The following is an 18,671-nucleotide window of genomic DNA, read 5'->3' as shown; positions in this document are numbered from 1 at the left end:
ATATTACAATTTTTCAAAATATTACAACTTTCCAAAATATTAAGAATTTCAAAATATTACCATTTTCAAAATATTAAATTTTTCAAAATATTACCACTTTCTAAATATTACAAATTTCTAAAAATTATAACTTCCTATAAATTACAACTTTTCAAAATATTACCATTTTCTAAATATTACAACTTTTTAAATATTACAACTATTCAAAATATTACAACTTTCTAAATGTTACAAATTTTCAAAATATTACCACTTTCTGAATATTACAACCTTTCCAAATATTACAACTTCCTAACTATTACAACTGTTCAAAATATTACAGCCTTATAAATATCACAAATTTCAAAATATTACCACTTTCAAAATAAATCAACTTTTCAAATTTTTACAACTATCTGAATATTACAACTTTTCAAAATATTACAACATTCTAAATATTACAACTTTTCTAAATATTACAACTTTCTAAATATTAAACTTCTCTAAATATTACAACTTTCTAAATATTACAACTTTTCTAAATATTACAGCTTTCTAAATATTACATTTCAAAATGTTACAACTTTCTAAATATTACAACTTTTCTAAATATTACAACTTCCTAAATATCACCATTTTCAAAATATTACAGCTTTCAAACTATTACAACTTTTCAAAATATTACCACTTTCAAAATATTACAAATTTGTAAAAATTACAACTTTTCAAAATATTACCACTTTTCAAAATATTACAATTTTCACAATCTTAACACTTTCAAAATATTACAACTTTCTAAATTTTACAACTTTTCAAAATATTAAAACTTTTCAAAATATTACAACTTTCTAAATATTACAACTTTCAAAATATTACCACTTTCAAAATATTAAAATTTGTAAAAATTACAACTTTTCAAAATAATACAACTTTCTAAATATTACAACTTTTCAAAATATTACCACTTTTCAAAATATTACAATTTTCACAATCTTAACACTTTCAAAATATTACAACTTTCTAAATTTTACAACTTTTCAAATTATTTCAACTTTCTAAATATTAAAACTTTTCAAAATATTACCACTTTCTAAATATTACAACTTTTCAAAATATTACAATTTTCCAAAATATTATGAATTTCAAAATATTACCACTTTCAAAATATTACAACTTTCTAAATTTTACAACTTTTCAAATTATTTCAACTTTCTAAATATTAAAACTTTTCAAAATATTACCACTTTCTAAATATTACAACTTTTCAAAATATTACAATTTTCCAAAATATTATGAATTTCAAAATATTACCACTTTCAAAATATTACATTTTTCAAAATATTACCACTTTCAAAATATTACAACTTTTTAAATATTACAACTAAAATGGCAGGGGGTTGGGAACCTGAGCAGGGAGACAGAGGAAAGGGAAACAGGGATAAAAGCAAAAGATAGGAAGGAGAAAAACAAAAGTGGCAGTCAGAGAAATCAACAGTTTAAATCAAACGTGGCCACAGTAAATAATAATTCTAATAGGTCTAAGAGCGTTGAAAAAACAAGCCTGAAGCCTTTGTGTCTTAATGCGAGGAGCATTTGTAATAAGGTGGACGAATTGGCTGCGCAAATAGAGGTAAACGAATATGATTTGGTTGGGATTACGGAAACGTGGCTCAAGGATGGCCAAGACTGGAAACTCAACATCCAGGGGTATTCGATATTCAGGAAAGATAGGCAAAAAGGAAAGGGAGATGGGGTAGCATTACTGGTTAAAGAAGGGATTAATACAATTGTAATGAAGGATATTAGCTCTGATGATGTGGAATCTGTATGGGTAGAATTGAGCAATACTAAGGGGAAAAAAACATTAGTAGGAGTGGTATATAGACCTCCCAACAGTAAGGTGGAGGTTGGGGATGGCATGAAAAGGGAAATTAAAGAAGCGTGCAATAAGGGCACAGCAGTCATCATGGGTGACTTTAATCTACATATAGATTGGGCCAACCAAATTAGTAACAATACTGTGGAGGAGGAATTCCTGGAGTGTTTACGGGATGGTTTCCTGGACCAATATGTCGAGGAACCAACCAGAGATCAGGCCATCTTAGACTGGGTATTATGTAACGAGAAAGGATTAATTAGCAATCTTGTTGTACGAGGCCCCTTGGGTCAGAGCGATCATAATATGATCGAATTCTTCATTAAGATGGAGAATGAAGTAGTTGACTCAGAGACTAGGGTCCTCAATTTAAATAAAGGAAACTACGATGGTCTGAGGAGCGAGTTGGGTAGGATTGATTGGAGAATGGCACTCAAAGGGTTGACGGTGGATAGGCAATGGCAAACATTCAAAGACCGAATGGATGAGCTACAGAATTTGTTCATCCCAGTTTGGCATAAAAATAAAACAAAAAAGGTGACTCAACCGTGGCTAACAAGGGAAATTAGGGATAGCATAAGATCCAAGGAGATGACATATAAATTGGCCAGAAAAAGCAATAATCCTGAGGATTGGGAGCAGTTTAGGATTCAACAAAGGAGGACAAAGGGATTAATTAAGAAAGGGAAAATAGAATATGAGAGTAAGCTAGCAGAGAACATAAAAACTGACTGTAAAAGCTTTTATAGATATGTGAAGAGAAAAAGATTGGTGAAGTCAAGCGTAGTTCCCTTGCAGTTAGAATCAGGGGAATTTATAATGGGAAACAAAGAAATGGCAGACCAACTAAATTCATACTTTGGTTCTGTCTTCACAAAGGAGGACACAAATAACCTCCCAGAGATGTCGGGGAACATAGGGTCTGATGAAAGGGAGGAACTGAAAGAAATCAGTATTTGTAGGGAAATGGTGTTAGGAAAATTGATGGGACTGAAGGCCGATAAATCCCCAGGGTCTGATAATCTACATCCCAGGGTACTTAAGGAACTGGCCCTAGAAATAGTAGATGCATTGCTGGTCATCTTCCAGAACTCGATAGACTCTGGAACAGTACCCATGGATTGGAGGGTGTAGTGTATGTACCTTTAAGGGGAGAACTACTTTTTACAGCTCCTGTATACTGTAGTACCGGCAGTGACCACACTGGTATATAAACCCTGAGTAGGGATCTGTACTTTAGTTTTTGAGTAACCTGCATCCAGTAAACACCTGTTAATTGTTCCTCTGCAGTCTCTGTCGATTTATTGAAGAATACCATACATTAACATTCACAGATTCAACAGTGGTGATGAGTTGATTCGAACCTACCTGCAATTCTGTAAAAGAAGGCCGATTCCACCAGTGCGGGCGTCGACCATCCGGAGAGGACTTGAACATCGCAGAGGAGGCTGTGGAGAGCTGGGCTTGGTTTCCCAGTCGAGACAATCCAGTACAGCGGGCTGGCAGCAGGTACGGCGCAGACCCTTCCCAGACGGCAGCGGCTGGAGCCAATCGACGGCACACAAAAAGGCCGAGCAGCGTCGACGGGGTAAGAGAGAGGGTGAAGCGCACAGGGCGCAGCCGGGGTTGAAGACCGAGCGGCGTCAACGAGAGAAGGGAAAACGCGCAGAGCGTGGCCGGGGTTTCAAGGGCTGAGCAGCGTCTGCGGGGGACGCCATTTTGAGCCAGCGGAGAAGAAGGGAGAAGCCATTTTTAGCCAGTCTAACCACACCCAAGGGTGCAGAAGAGTGGCAGTGTCACAGCGTTCGACAATGAAGTCGAAGATTGGGCAACATATATAGAACGTGTAGAAGTGTACTGCAAGGCGAATGAAGTGCCAGATGCCAGGAAAGCACTGGTATTGTTGAATTCCATGGGTGCAAAAACGTACGGCTTACTGTGAAACCTAATAGCCCCAGAGAAGCCAGTGGAAAAGGATTTTGAAAGCATAGTGGCAATCCTACAGGACCACTTAAACCCCACACCGCTGCTGATAGCCAAAAGATTTAAGTTTCACAAAAGGAACCAGCATAAAGACGAAAGTAATGCTGAGTATTTAACGGAACTGCGCAAACTATCGAAACACTGCCAGTTTGGAACGGGACTAGCAGATACTTTAAGGGACAAGTTTGTGTGTGGGCTTCAAAGTGAAGGAACCCAGAAACGGCTTCTATCAGAAAAGGATCTTACGCTGGACAAGGCTTTCAGCATGGCAGTATCACACGAAGCAGCCGCACGGGGCGCTGCAGAGATACAATGGAGATCGCAAGAATATGGCACCAATGAAATGTCATATGGAGCACTGAAGTGTTATCGCTGTGGCAAAACAACACACGACCACAAGGACTGTTGGTTCAAGGACCAAGTGTGCAGACAGTGTGGAAAAGTAGGACACAGAGCAAGTGTCTGCAGGTCGGGGAAGAAAACCAGCAGCAAGAAATCTCCACAGGAGAAGTACAAAAAGGTACATAAGGGGACGGAGAGTAGTTCAGACGAACAGAAAAGTGATACAGACTCCGGAAGCAAGGAGCTGGGTTGTCTGAAACTACATAATGTAATCAAAATGGAGGATCACCAAACTATCTGGGTCACGCTCAAGATAGACGGAGTCCAAGTGAAAATGGAATTGGACGCAGGATCAGCCCTAACAGTCATAAACCAAAGGGACTACAAGCGGCTATTCTCACATATACCCTTGAGAGATACAGAGATTGTCTTGAAGACGTACACGGGGCAAAAAGTCTATCCCAAAGGAAAAATAAGGGTGAACGTGATATATAACGGCAAGGAAACACCAAAAATGGACATATATGTATTGCCAGATGGAGGACCGCCACTACTAGGGCGTGAATGGATCCGGAAGATACAGCTAGATTGGCATTCCATACAAGCACTGACTGTAGATGCCAAAAAGGATGACGACGTCACACCGGGACGACTGTCAAAAATGCTAACTGACGCACAAGAAGTGTTCCAGGAGGGACTCGGAACACTAAAAGGCATAACAGCAACAATCAAAATAGAGGAAAATGCAAGCCCAAAGTTTTTTAAGGCCAGACCGGTACCTTATGCGATCCGCCCAGCCGTTGAAGCAGAGCTGGAAGGTTTGGAACATTCAGGAGTGCTATCTAAAGTGGACTGGAGCGAGTGGGCTACACCCATCGTTCCTGTAATGAAGAGGTCGTTGAGTAATACACCTAGGGAACCAAAGAAGGTTCGCATCTGTGGGGGCTTTAAGGTGACAGTGAACCCAGTCCTTCACACTGTACAATATCCGCTTCCGCGGATTGAAGATATTTTCGCCTCGCTATCTGGAGGGAAACGCTTCACTAAGATTGATCTGGCCCAGGCGTACCTGCAAATGGAGGTAGAAGAAGCCTCGAAATAGTACTTCAAGATCAACACTCATAAAGGTCTCTACCAATACAATCGGCTGGTGTTCGGGGTAGCATCAGCTCCGGCTATTTGGCAAAGGGCAATGGATCAAGTCCTGCAAGGGATTCCAGGGACCCAGTGTTATTTGGACGACATCCTGGTCATGGGCAAAAATGACAGTGATCACCTCGCCAACCTGGAGCAGGTGCTCACTAGATTGAAGGATTATGGGCTCCGAGCTAATCGCCACAAATGCGAGTTTTTCCAGAAGCAGATCTCGTATTGTGGCCACGTTATTAGAGTCATAGAGTCATAGAGTAATACAGCACGGATAGAGGCCCTTCGGCCCATCGTGTCCGCGCCGGCCATCAAGCCCTGTCTAATCTAATCCCATATTCCAGCATTTGGCCCGTAGCCTTGTATGCTATGGCATTTCAAGTGCACATCCAAATGCTTCTTAAATGTTGTGAGGGTTTCTGCCACCACAACCCTTTCAGGCAGTGAGTTCCAGACTCCAACCACCCTCTGAGTGAAAAAGTTCTTTCTCAAATCCCCTCTAAACCTCCCGCCCTTTACCTTGAATCTATGCCCCCTAGTTATTGACCCCTCTACTAAGGGAAAAAGCTCCTCAGCATCCATCCTATCTATGCCCCTCATAATTTTGTACACCTCACTCATGTCCCCCCTCAGCCTCCTCTGCTCCAAGGAAAACAAACCCAATCTGCCCAGTCTCTCTTCATAGCTGAAGCGCTCCAGCCCTGGTAACATCCTGGTGAACCTCCTCTGCACCCTCTCCAACGCGATCACATCCTTCCTGTAGTGTGGCGACCAGAACTGCACACAGTATTCCAGCTGTGGCCTAACCAGTGTTTTATACAGCTCCATCATAACCTCCTTGCTCTTATATTCAATGCCTCGGCTAATGAAGGCAAGTGTCCCATATGCCTTTTTTACCACCTTATCCACCTGTTCCGCCGCCTTCAGGGATCTGTGTACTTGCACACCCAGATCCCTCTGACCCTCCGTCTTGCCTAGGGTCTTTCCATTCATTGTGTATTCCTTTGCCTTGTTAGTCCCCCCAAAGTGCATCACGTCGCACTTTCCCGGGTTAAATTCCATTTGCCACTGTTCCGCCCATCTGACCAACCCATCTATATCGTCCTGCAGACTGAGGCTACCCTCCTCGCTATTTACCACCCTACCAATTTTTGTATCATCCGCGAACTTACTGATCATACCCTTTACACTCATATCCAAGTCATTAATGTAGACCACAAACAGCAAGGGACTCAGCACCGATCCCTATGGTACCCCACTGGCCACAGGCTTCCAGTCACAAAAACAACCTTCGACCATCACCCTCTGCCTTCTGCCACTAAGCCAGTTTTGTATCCAATGTGCCAAGGCACCCTGGATTCCATGGGCTCTTACCTTCTTGACCAGTCTCCTGTGCGGGACTTTATCGAAGGCCTTACTGAAATCCATGTATACCACATCCACTGCGTTACCCTCATCCACACACCTAGTCACCCCCTCAAAAAATTCAATCAAATTAGTCAGACATGATCTTCCCTTGACAAAGCCATGTTGACTATCCCTGATTAATCCTTGCCTCTCCAAGTGGAGACAAATTTTGTCCCTCAGGATTTTTTCCAATAATTTTCCTACCACTGATGTTAGGCTCACTGGCCTGTAGTTCCCCGGTTTTTCCCTACTACCCTTCTTGAATAATGGTACTACATTAGCGGTTCTCCAGTCCTCTGGCACATCCCCTGTGGCCAGAGAGGTCCTGAATATATGTGTTAGAGCCCCCGCAATCTCCTCCTTTGCCTCACACAGCAGCCTGGGATACATTTCATCCGGGCCTGGGGATTTATCCATTTTTAGGCCAGCTAAAACCGCCAATACCTCCTCCCTCTCGATGTTAATATGTTCGAGCATATCACAGTCCCCCCGCCCTATTTCTATGTCTACATCGTCCTTCTCCATAGTGAAAACAGATGCAAAAAATTCATTTAGAACCCCTCCTACATCTTCCGGCTCCACACACAGATTGCCACTTTTGTCCCTAATGGGCCCTATTTTTTCCCTAGTTATCCTCTTACCCTTAACATACTTATAAAACATCTTCGGATTTTCCTTTATTTTGCTCGCCAGTGTTATTTCATGGCCCCTCCTTGATCTCCTAATTTCTTTTTTAAGTATCCCCCTGCACTTTTTGTACTCCTCTAGGGCTTCCTCCGTCTTTAGCCTTTTGTATCTACCAAAAGCCCTCCTTTTTTTTCTAATCCATTCTCGTATATCCCCTGACATCCAAGGTTCCCTGTGGTTTTTGGAACCACCCTTGACCTTTACGGGAACATGTTGCCATTGTATGATCTCAATCTCCCTTCTGAAAGCCTCCCATTGCTCCGATGCGGATTTTCCTACAAGTAGCTGATCCCAGTCCATTTTGGCCAGATCCTGCCTTATCCTATTAAAATCGGCCTTCCCCCAATTTAGAACCTTTATTTCCGGCCCATCCCTGTCCTTTTCCATGACCACCTTAAATCTTACCATATTATGGTCACTATCACCAAAGTGCTCACCTACTAGCACTTTTTCCACTTGGCCGGCCACATTCCCTAGAATTAGGTCCAGTACCGCCCCCTCTCTTGTAGGACTTTCTACATGCTGGCTCAAAAAGCTCTCCTGGATGCACTTTAAGAATTCTACACCCTCTGAGCCTTTCACACTCTGACTATCCCAGTTAATATTGGGGAAGTTGAAATCCCCCATTATTATTACCCTATTATTTGCACATTTCTCTGAGATTTGCCTACATATCTGTTCCTCTATCTCCCCCTGACTGTTTGGAGGCCTATAGTACACTCCCAGCAAGGTGCTTGCCCCCTTTTTGTTTTTAAGCTCCACCCATATGATGAAGAGGGGTTGCATAAGTCCCCTGAAAAGATTGAGGCAGTAGTCAAGGCTCCAGCACCGGAAAATGTGTCACAACTGAGGTCGTTCCTCGGGTTGGTGAACTACTACCATAAGTTCTTGCCGAATTTGTCTACAGTTCTACACCCACTGAACACCCTACTGCAAACGGGGGTACCATGGAAGTGGAATGACGAATGTAAACGAGCTTTCCAGAAGTGCAAAGAATTGATCACATCAAAAGAGGTGTTGGCTCAATTCAACCCAGCACTACCAATTCGGCTGGCGTGTGATGCATCACCCTATGGCATTGGAGCGGTGCTGTCGCACAAATTCCCAGACGGCTCGGAGAGGCCAGTAGCCTTTGCGTCTCGGTCACTAACCTCAGCCGAGCGTAACTACACCCAGATTGACAGGGAGGCCCTCAGCCTAGTGTGGGGAGTGAAAAAGTTCAACCACTATCTGCACGGGCAGATGTTTACCTTGCTGACTGACCACCAACCACTTGTCTCCATCTTTAACCCAAAGAAGGGCGTTCCGGTGATGACTGCGCAACGGCTACAAAGATGGTCCCTTTTTCTAGGGGCGCACCAATATGATATCGAGTATAAGGGTACGAAACAGCATGGAAACGCTGATGGGCTATCACGCCTGCCACTACCTACTGCGGAGGAAGCACCAGCAGTGGATCCTGTCAAAATATTTCATTCGACTATAATTGAATGCTTGCCAGTAACTAATGCTGGTATAGAGAAGGAGACCCGAAATGACCCGACACTGTCTCGGGTATATGATTTGACGGTGAAGGGATGGCCAGCACATGGCGACTCACTGTTGCCAGCATTCTCATCCAGAAGAGAACAGCTGTCAGTATGCCAGGGAACCTTGATGTGTGGATCCCGAGTGGTAATTCCACCCAAGTTAAGGGAGAGAATGCTCAATGAGCTTCACGAAGGCCATCTGGGAGGGGTGAAAATGAAAAGCCTTGCTAGGGCTTATGTGTGGTGGCCGGGGATCGATCAGCAAATCGAGGACCTGACAAAGAGCTGCTCAGGATGCCAGAAGGTCCAAAATGCACCACCACATGCCCCTCTACACCCATGGGAGTGGCCCTCATCTCCATGGCAATGGGTACATATTGATTTTGCTGGTCCATTCATGGACTCAATGTTTTTAATAGCTGTGGATGCGCACTCGAAATGGCCTGAGGTGATCAAAATTTCCTCCACCACCACGGAGAAAACTATTGCAGTCCTACGGACCATCTTTGCCAGGAACGGCTTGCCAGAGCAGATTTGCTCTGATAACGGACCACAGTTTGTGTCCGAAGAGTTTCGAAGATTTATGAAAAGGGATGGGGTAAGGCATTACACCTCCGCTCCGTATCATCCAGCCACCAATGGATTGGCTGAGAGGTTTGTATAAACCTTTAAAAAAGCAGTAAGGGCCATGTGCGATGACGACATTCCACTGCAGCATAAGGTGGACAATTTCCTGTTAGCCTACAGAAATGTGACACATACAGTCACCAACCAGACCCCGGCCATGATGTTCTTTAACCGAAGGTTGAGATCTTGTCTGGATTTGCTCAAACCAAATGTACGAAGAGATGTTGAGAATAAGCAATTCCAGCACATCAACGAGAAGCCGACAAGGAGCTTCAATGTAGGGCAACCAGTCTTGGCTCGCGACTACCGAACAGAGAAATGGCAACCAGGAACGATATGCACACAGCAGGGGCCACTAATGTACACCGTGGATGTTGGGGAGAACATTGTGAGACGCCATGTCGACCAGATCCTAGAGTCACAGGAAAGAGTCCACCCCAGGTCTCGCGTACCTGGTGATGAACCCGACATACAGGTAGCATCTACCCCAGAAACAGTAGCATCGGAAGCTGATGAACCAACCGACAATAGGGGGGAGAATCGCCTCCGCACTAAGAGCAAGACACTCAGGAAAGGCGCTATCCAGAAAGGATCAGGAAGCCGCCCCAATGACTGAATTTATAAATGGACTATTTGCCATTAATGTTACATGTTAAAAGTGTTAATTGTTAAATGAATGTTATGGTACTGTTAATCTAAAAAGGGAGGAATTGTAGTGTATGTATCTTTAAGGGGAGAACTACTTTTTACAGCTCCTGTATACTGTAGTACCGGCAGTGACCACACTGGTATATAAACCCTGAGTAGGGATCTGTACTTTAGTTTCTGAGTAACCTGCATCCAGTAAACACCTGTTAATTGTTCCTCTGCAGTCTCTGTCGATTTATTGAAGAATACCATACATTAACATTCACGGATTCAACAGAGGGTAGCTAATGTTACCCCACTATTCAAAAAAGGTGGTAGAGAAAAAGCGGGGAATTATAGACCGGTAAACCTGACATCGGTAGTGGGGAAAATGCTAGAATCTATTATAAAAGATGTAATAGCAGAGCACTTGGTAAGCAGTGACAGGATCAGGCAAAGTCAACATGGATTTACAAAAGGTAAATCATGCTTGACTAATCCACTGGAATTTTTTGAGGATGTAACTGGTAAAATAGATAAGGGAGAACCAGTGGATGTGGTGTATTTGGACTTTCAGAAGGCTTTCGATAAGGTCCCACATAAGAGATTAGCATGCAAAATTAAGGCACATGGGATTGGGGGCAAGGTATTGACTTGGATAGAGAACTGTTTGGCGGACAGAAAGCAAAGAGTTGGAATAAACGGGTCGTTTTCCGAGTGGCAGGCAGTGACTAGTGGGGTACCGCAAGGATCGGTCCTAGGACCCCAGCTGTTCACAATATATGTTAATGATCTGGACGAGGGAATTGGATGTAATATCTCCACATTTGCAGACGACACAAAGCTGGGTGGGAGGTTAAGCTGTGAGGAGGATGTCGTGAAACTTCAGTACGATTTGGACAGGTTGGGTGATTGGGCAGAAACATGGCAAATGCACTATAATGTGGATAAATGTGAGGTTATCCACTTTGTTGGCAAAAACAGGAAGGCAGATTATTATTTGAATGGCAATAGATTGGGAGAAGGGGAAGTGCAAAGAGACCTGGGTGTCCTTGTGCACCAGTCGCTGAAGGTAAGCATGCAGGTGCAGCAGGCGGTTAAGAAGGCAAATGGTATGTTGGCCTTCGTAGCAAAAGGGTTCGAGTACAGGAACAAGGATGTCTTGCTGCAGTTGTACAGGGCCTTGGTGAGACCGCACCTTGAGTATTGTGTGCAGTTTTGGTCGCCTTACCTGAGGAAGGACGTTCTTGCCATGGAAGGAGTGCAGCGAAGATTCACCAGGCTGATACCTGGGATGGCAGGAATGACGTATGAGGAGAGATTGTGTCGATTGGGCTTGTACTCGCTGGAGTTTAGAAGATTGAGAGGGGATCTCATCGAAACCTATAAAATTCTGTCAGGCCTGGACAGACTAGATGCAGGAAGGATGTTTATGATGGCCGGGGAGTCCAGAACCAGGGGTCATAGTCTAAGGATAAGGGGTACGCCATTTAGGACTGAAATGAGGAGGAATTTCTTCACCCAGAAAGTGGTGAACCTGTGGAATTCTCTGCCACAGAGGGCGGTGGAGGCCAGTTCATTAAATATATTCAAAAAAGAGTTGGATATATTTCTTAAGGCTAAAGGGGTCAAGGGATATGGGGAGAAGGCAGGGACAGGGTACTGAATTTGAATGATCAGCCATGATCTCATTGAATGGTGGAGCAGGCTCGAAGGGCCGAATGGCCTACTCCTGCTCCTATCTTCTATGCTTCTATGTTTCAAAATATTACCACTTTCAAAATACTACCACCTTCAAAATATTACAACTTTCTAAATATTACAACTTATGAAAATATTACAACCTTTCAAAATATTACAACTTCCTAAATATTACAACTGTTCAAAATATTGCAGCCTTATTCAAATTTTACCACTTTTCACATTTTTACAACTTTCTGAATATTACAACTTTTCAAAAGATCACGTTTTAAATATTACAACTTTTCTAAGTATTACAACTTTCTAAATATTACTTTTCTAAATATTACAACTTTCTAAATATTAAACTTTTCTAAATATTACAAATTTCTAAATATTAAACTTTTCTAAATATTACAACTTTCTAAATATTACAACTTTTCTAAATATTACAACTTTCTAAATATTAAACTTTTCTAAATATTACAACTTTTCTAAATATTACAACTTTCTAAATATTACAACTTTTCTAAATATTACAACTTTCAAAATATTACCACTTTCAAAATATTACAACTTTTCAAATTATTACAACTTTCTAAACATTACAACTTTTAAAAAGATTACAATTTTTCAAAATATTACAACTTTTCCAAAAATTAGCACCCCCGCGATCGAAATTCATCGGTAATGCCCCAAGAGGGAAGCGGGGTGCTACTGGAAGCACCCCGCCTCCCCCTTGGTGCGCTGTGAGTGAATATCGCGGCAGTACGTGCCACAGCGCCACGCGTTGCGGCATGTCGCGCCGCGGTACTGCATTCCTTTCTCCCCTTCTTAAAGGGGAGGGTCCTAGCACAGCGCGACCTCGGGCCCTGCTGGACCACCAGGGATCGGAGCGCCGGCAAAAGAGCCTGGCACTCAAGAGAAGTACCGGGCTCACGGAGCGCAGCTGGCACTCTGCGGGGGGGGGGGCTTCAGAGGAGGCAGGTGCTGGCAGGTGGGCAGCAACTAAAATGGCCACCCGACACCTTCCCTCTAATTAGCACCGCTCCAGCCGCAGGTAGGCCCCTCTGACCCCGTCGGACATAGCATCCACCAGTAAGTCAGGGGGCGCTACCGAAGATCGCCGGTGGCACAGCGCTGTGGGACGCTAAAAGTCACCGCCACCGCTAATCTCCCGCTGGAGGCATTTCGCGGGAGGCATTGGCGCCGCCGTGCCCGGGTGCTAGTTGCTTTGCGCCCCATTAGCGCCCTCTTAGGGAGGCACAAAGCAACCAAATTTTTATGCCTGCAACTTTTCAAAATATTACAACTTTTCAAAATATTACAACTTTTCAAAATATTACAACTTTCTAAATATTAAAACATTTCAAAATATTACAAATTTTCTAAATATGACAGCTTTCTAAATATTAAAACTTTTCAAAATATTAAAACTTTTCAAAATATTACAACTTTCTAAATGTTACAAATTTTCAAAATATGACAAATGTCAAAATATTACAACTATTTAAATTTTACCACTTCAAATTTTTACAACTTTCTGAATATTACAACTTTTCAAAATATTACAATGTTCTATATTACAACTTTCTAAATATTTAAAACTTTTCAAAATATTACAACTTTTCTAAATATTACAACTTCCTAAATATTAAAACTTTTCTAAATATTACTTTTCTAAATATTACAATTTTCTAAATATTACAACTTTCTAAATATTAAAACTTTTATAAATATTACAACTTTCTAAATATTACAACTTTTCTAAATATTACCACTTTCTAAATATTACAACTTTTCAAATTATTACAACTTTCTAAATATTACAACTTTTAAAAAGATTACAATTTTTCAAAATATTACAACTTTCTAAATATTACAACTTTTCAAAATATTACAACTTTTCCAAAAATTAGCAACCCCGTGATCGAAATTCATCGGGAAGGTACCAAGCGGCCATTTTTGTTGTTGGCCGCCTGCCAGCAGCTGCCCCCTCTGTCGTCCCCAGCCTCCTGTGAAGCCCCCCCGCAAAGTGCCAGCTGTGCTCCATGAGCCCAGCAGGGACCCGGGTCGCACTGCACTAGGACCCTCCCCTTTAAGAAGGGGAGAAAGGCCTGCAGTACTGCAGCGCGACATGCCGCAACGCGTGACGCTGTGGCACGTACTGCCGCGATATTCACTCGCAGCGCCCCAAGAGGGAGGCAGGGTAGCGCTACACACCTCTTTTAAGGCGCTAACGCCGAGGAGCGAGGCACTACCTCAGAGCACTGGCGAAGCTCATGTGATGTCAGTTACAATGGCGCCAGCCAGTTCTTAAAGGGGAGGGTCGATCTTGCTCTCCATCAACACCCTGCTCATTGCAGCTTTGAATCTCAGCCTGGAGAGACCTGTACATCAAATTTGTTGGAAAGAACAATGGAGAGGCCCAGGGAAAGAGCTCAGAGTGCAGCCCCCACTGACTCTTCTAAATCGATACAAGGGCAAATCAAAATGAACCTGCAAAGTGCTGCTCAGTACCCAAAACTCCTTCACACAGCATTGAATCTCTCCAGAAGTCTCTCTCTCTCTCAGAATGCGTGGTGCAAAAATGTCACCAACAAAAAAGGCAGGAAGCGGTCACCTTTAAATAGCGTTCCCCCAGTCCCTTTCTGACTGCAAAACGCTCCCCTCAACCTGTCGTTGCTAGCGGCAGGTGGTAAGGCAGGGGGCGCCACTCAGTATCCGGTCCCGGGCGCTACTGGGGCATAGCGCACGCGACTGACGTCACGATCTGCCAGCGTAGGAGATCGTAGCGGTAGTGTTTAGCGCCACCGCAAAATGTCTAGTTAATTTTGCAAGCAGCGCAAACATCGCTGCGCCCGGGCGCTAGTTACTTTGCGCCCCAATAGCGCCCTCTTAAGGCATTAACGGGAGTCGCAAACAACTGAATTTTTCCCCGTAAAACTTTTCAAAATATTACAACTTTTCTAAATATTACAACTTTCTAAATATTACAACTTTTCAAAATATTAAAACTTTTCAAAATATTACAAATTTCTAAATATTACAACTTTCTAAATATTAAAACTTTTCAGAATATTACAATTTTCAAAATATTACAACTTTTCTAAATATTACAACTTTCTAAATGTTACTTTTCAAATTATTTCAATTTTTCAAAATATTACAAGTTTTCAAAATATTACAACTTTCTAAATATTACAACTTATCAAAATATTACAACTTTCTAACTATTACAACTTTTCAAAATATTACAACCTTTCCAAAAATTAGCACCCCCGTGATCAAAATTCATCGGCAGTGCCCCAAGACGGAAGCGGGGTGCTACTGGAAGTACCCCGCCTCCCTCTTGGGGCGCTGCGAGTGAATATCGCCAGGTGTTGCGGCACATCGCACCGCGGTATTGCAGGCCTTCCTCCCCTTCTTAAAGGGGAGGGGCCTAGTGCAGCACTACCCGGGGCCCTCCTGGGCCCCCAGGGATCGAAGAGCCGGCAAAAGAGCCTGGCACTCAAGAGAAGCGCTGGGCTCACGGAGCGCAGCTGGCACTCTGCGGGGGGCTTCTGAGGAGGCCAGGGACGACAGAGGGGGCAGGTGCTGGCAGGTGGCCAGCAAAAAAATGGCCGCCCGGCACCTTCCCTTTAATTAGCACTGCTCCAGCTGCAGGTAGGCCCCCCTGACCCCGTTGGACATAGCATCCGCCGGTAAGTCAGGGGGAGCTACCGAAGATCATCACTGGTGGCACAGTGCCGCGGGGCGCTAAAGGTCACCGCTGCTGCTAACCTCCCGCTGAATTTCGCAGGAGGCACTGGCGGCGCTGTGCCCGGGCGCTAGTTGCTTTGCCCCCCATTAGCGCCCTCTTAGGGAGGCGCAAGGCAACTGAATTTTTAGGCCTACAGCTTTTCAAAATATTACAACTTTCCTAAATATTAAAACTTTTCACAATATTACAACTTTCTAAATATTACAACTTTTCTAAATATTACAGCTTTACTAAATATTAAAATTTTTCAAAATATTACAACTTTCTAAATATTACAACTTTTCAAAATATTACAACTTTCTAATTAATACCTTTCAAAATATTACATTTCAAAATATTACAACTTTCTAAATAATAAAACTTTTCAAAAAATTACAACTTTGTAAATATCACAAATCTTTTCAAAATATTAAAACTTTTCAAAATATTACAACTTTCTAAATATTACAACTTTTCAAAATATTACAACTTTCTAAATATTACAACTTCTCAAAATATTAAAACTTTTCACAATATTACAACTTTTCACAATATTACAACTTTTCTAAATATTACCACTTTCTAAATATTACAACTTTACAAAATATTAAAACTTTTCAAATTATTACAACTTTCTAAATATTACAACTTTTCAAAATATTACAACTTTCTAAATATTACATCTTCTCAAAATATTAAAACTTTTCACAATATTACAACTTTTCACAATATTACCACTTTCTAAATATTACAACTTTTCAAAATATTAAAACTTTTCAAAATATTACAACTTTCTATTACAACTTTTCAAAATATTACAACCTTTCCAAAAATTAGCACCCCCGTGATCGAAATTCATCGGCAGTGCCCCAAGACAGAAGCGGGGTGCTACTGTAAGTACCCCGCCTCCCTCTTGGGGCGCTGCGAGTGAATATCGCCACGCGTTGCGGCACGTCGCGCCGCGGTACTGCAGGCCTTTCTCCCCTTCTCAAAGAGGAGGGGCCTAGTGCAGCACTACCCGGGGCCCTGCTGGGCCCCCAGGGATCGAAGAGCCGGCAAAAGAGCCTGGCACTCAAGAAAAGCGCTGGGCTCACGGAGCGCAGCTGGCACTCTGCGGGGGGCTTCTGAGGAGGCCAGGGACGACAGAGGGGGCAGGTGCTGGCAGGCGGCCAGCAAAAATATGGCCGCCCGGCACCTTCCCTTTATTTAGCACCGCTCCAGCTGTAGGTAGGCCCCCCTGACCCCGTCGGACATAGCATCCACCGGTAAGTCAGGGGGCGCTACCGAAGATCATCACTGGTGGCACAGTGCCGCGGGGCGCTAAAGGTCACTGCTGCCGCTAACCTCCCGCTGAATTTCACGGGAGGCATTGGCGGCACTTTGCCCGGGCGCTAGTTGCTTTGCGCCCTATTAGCGCCCTCTTAGGGAGGCGCAAGGTAACTGAATTTTTAGGCCTACAGCTTTTCAAAATATTACTACTTTCAAAATATTACAACTTCCCTAAATATTAGAACTTTCTAAATATTACAACTTTCTAAATATTACAACTTTCTAAATATTACAACTTCCCTAAATATTAGAACTTTCAAAATATTACAACTTTCTAAACATTACAACTTTTCAAAATATTAAAACTTTTCACATTACAACTTTCTAAGTATTACAACTTTTCTAAATATTACAGCTTTCTGAATATTAAAATTTTTCAAAATATTACGTTTCTAAATATTACAACTTTTTAAATATTACAACTTTACAAAATATTACAAAGTTCTAAATATTACTTTTCAAAATATTAAAACTTTTCAAAATATTACAACTTTCTAATATTACATCTTTCTAAATATTACAACTTTTCAAAATATTACATCTTTCTAAATATTACAACTTTTCAAAATATTACAACTTTCTAAATATTGCAACTTTTCAAAATGTTAAAACTTTTCAAAATATTACATCTTTCTAAATATTACAACTTTTCAAAATATTACAACTTTCCAAATATTAAAACTTTCTAAATATGAATACCTTTCTAAATATTACAACTTTCTAAATATTACAACTTTCTAAATATTAAAACTTGGCAGCGCCGTGCCCAGGCACTAGTTGCTTTGCGCCCCATTAGTGCCCTCTTAGGGAGGCGCAAAGCAGCCAAATTTTTAGGCCTACAACTTTTCAATATATTACTAATTTCAAAATATTACAACTTTCCTAAATATTACAACTTTCTAAATTTTACAACTTTTCTAATAATTACAACTTTCTAAATATTAAAACTTTTCACAATATTACAACTTTCTAAATAGTACAACTTTTCTAAATATTACAGCTTTCTAAATATTAAAACTTTTCAAAATATTACAACTTTTCTAAATATGACAACTTTTTAAATATTACAACTTTCTAAATATTACAACTTTCTAAATATTAAAACTTTTCAAAAAATTACAACTTTGTAAATATCACAAATCTTTTCAAAATTTTAAAACTTTTCAAAATATTACAACTTTCTAAATATTAGAACTTTTTAAATATTACAACTTTTCAAAATATTACAACTTTCTAAATATTACAACTTTCTAAATATTAAAACTTTTCAAAATATTACAACTTTCTAAATATTAAAACTTTTCAAAAAATTACAACTTTGTAAATATCACAAATCTTTTCAAAATTTTAAAACTTTAAAAAATATTACAACTTTCTAAATATTACTTTTCTAAATATTAAAGCTTTCTAAATATTACAACTTTTCAAAATATTACAACTTTCTAAATATTACAACTTTTCAAAATGTTAATACTTTTCAAAATATTACATCTTTCTAAATATTACAACTTTTCAAAATATTACAACTTTCTAAATATTGCAACTTTTCAAAATGTTAAAACTTTTCAAAATATTACATCTTTCTAAATATTACAACTTTTCAAAATATTACAACTTTCCAAATATTAAAACTTTCTAAATATGTATACCTTTCTAAATATTACAACTTTCTAAATATTACAACTTTCTAAATATTAAAACTTGGCAGCGCCGTGCC

The sequence above is a fragment of the Somniosus microcephalus genome, chromosome 7 (genome assembly GCF_052327205.1).
Source record: "Somniosus microcephalus isolate GS21.2 chromosome 7, FLI_Smic_1.0, whole genome shotgun sequence".
NCBI lineage: Eukaryota > Metazoa > Chordata > Chondrichthyes > Squaliformes > Somniosidae > Somniosus > Somniosus microcephalus.
This window is presented reverse-complemented; position numbering follows the sequence as displayed.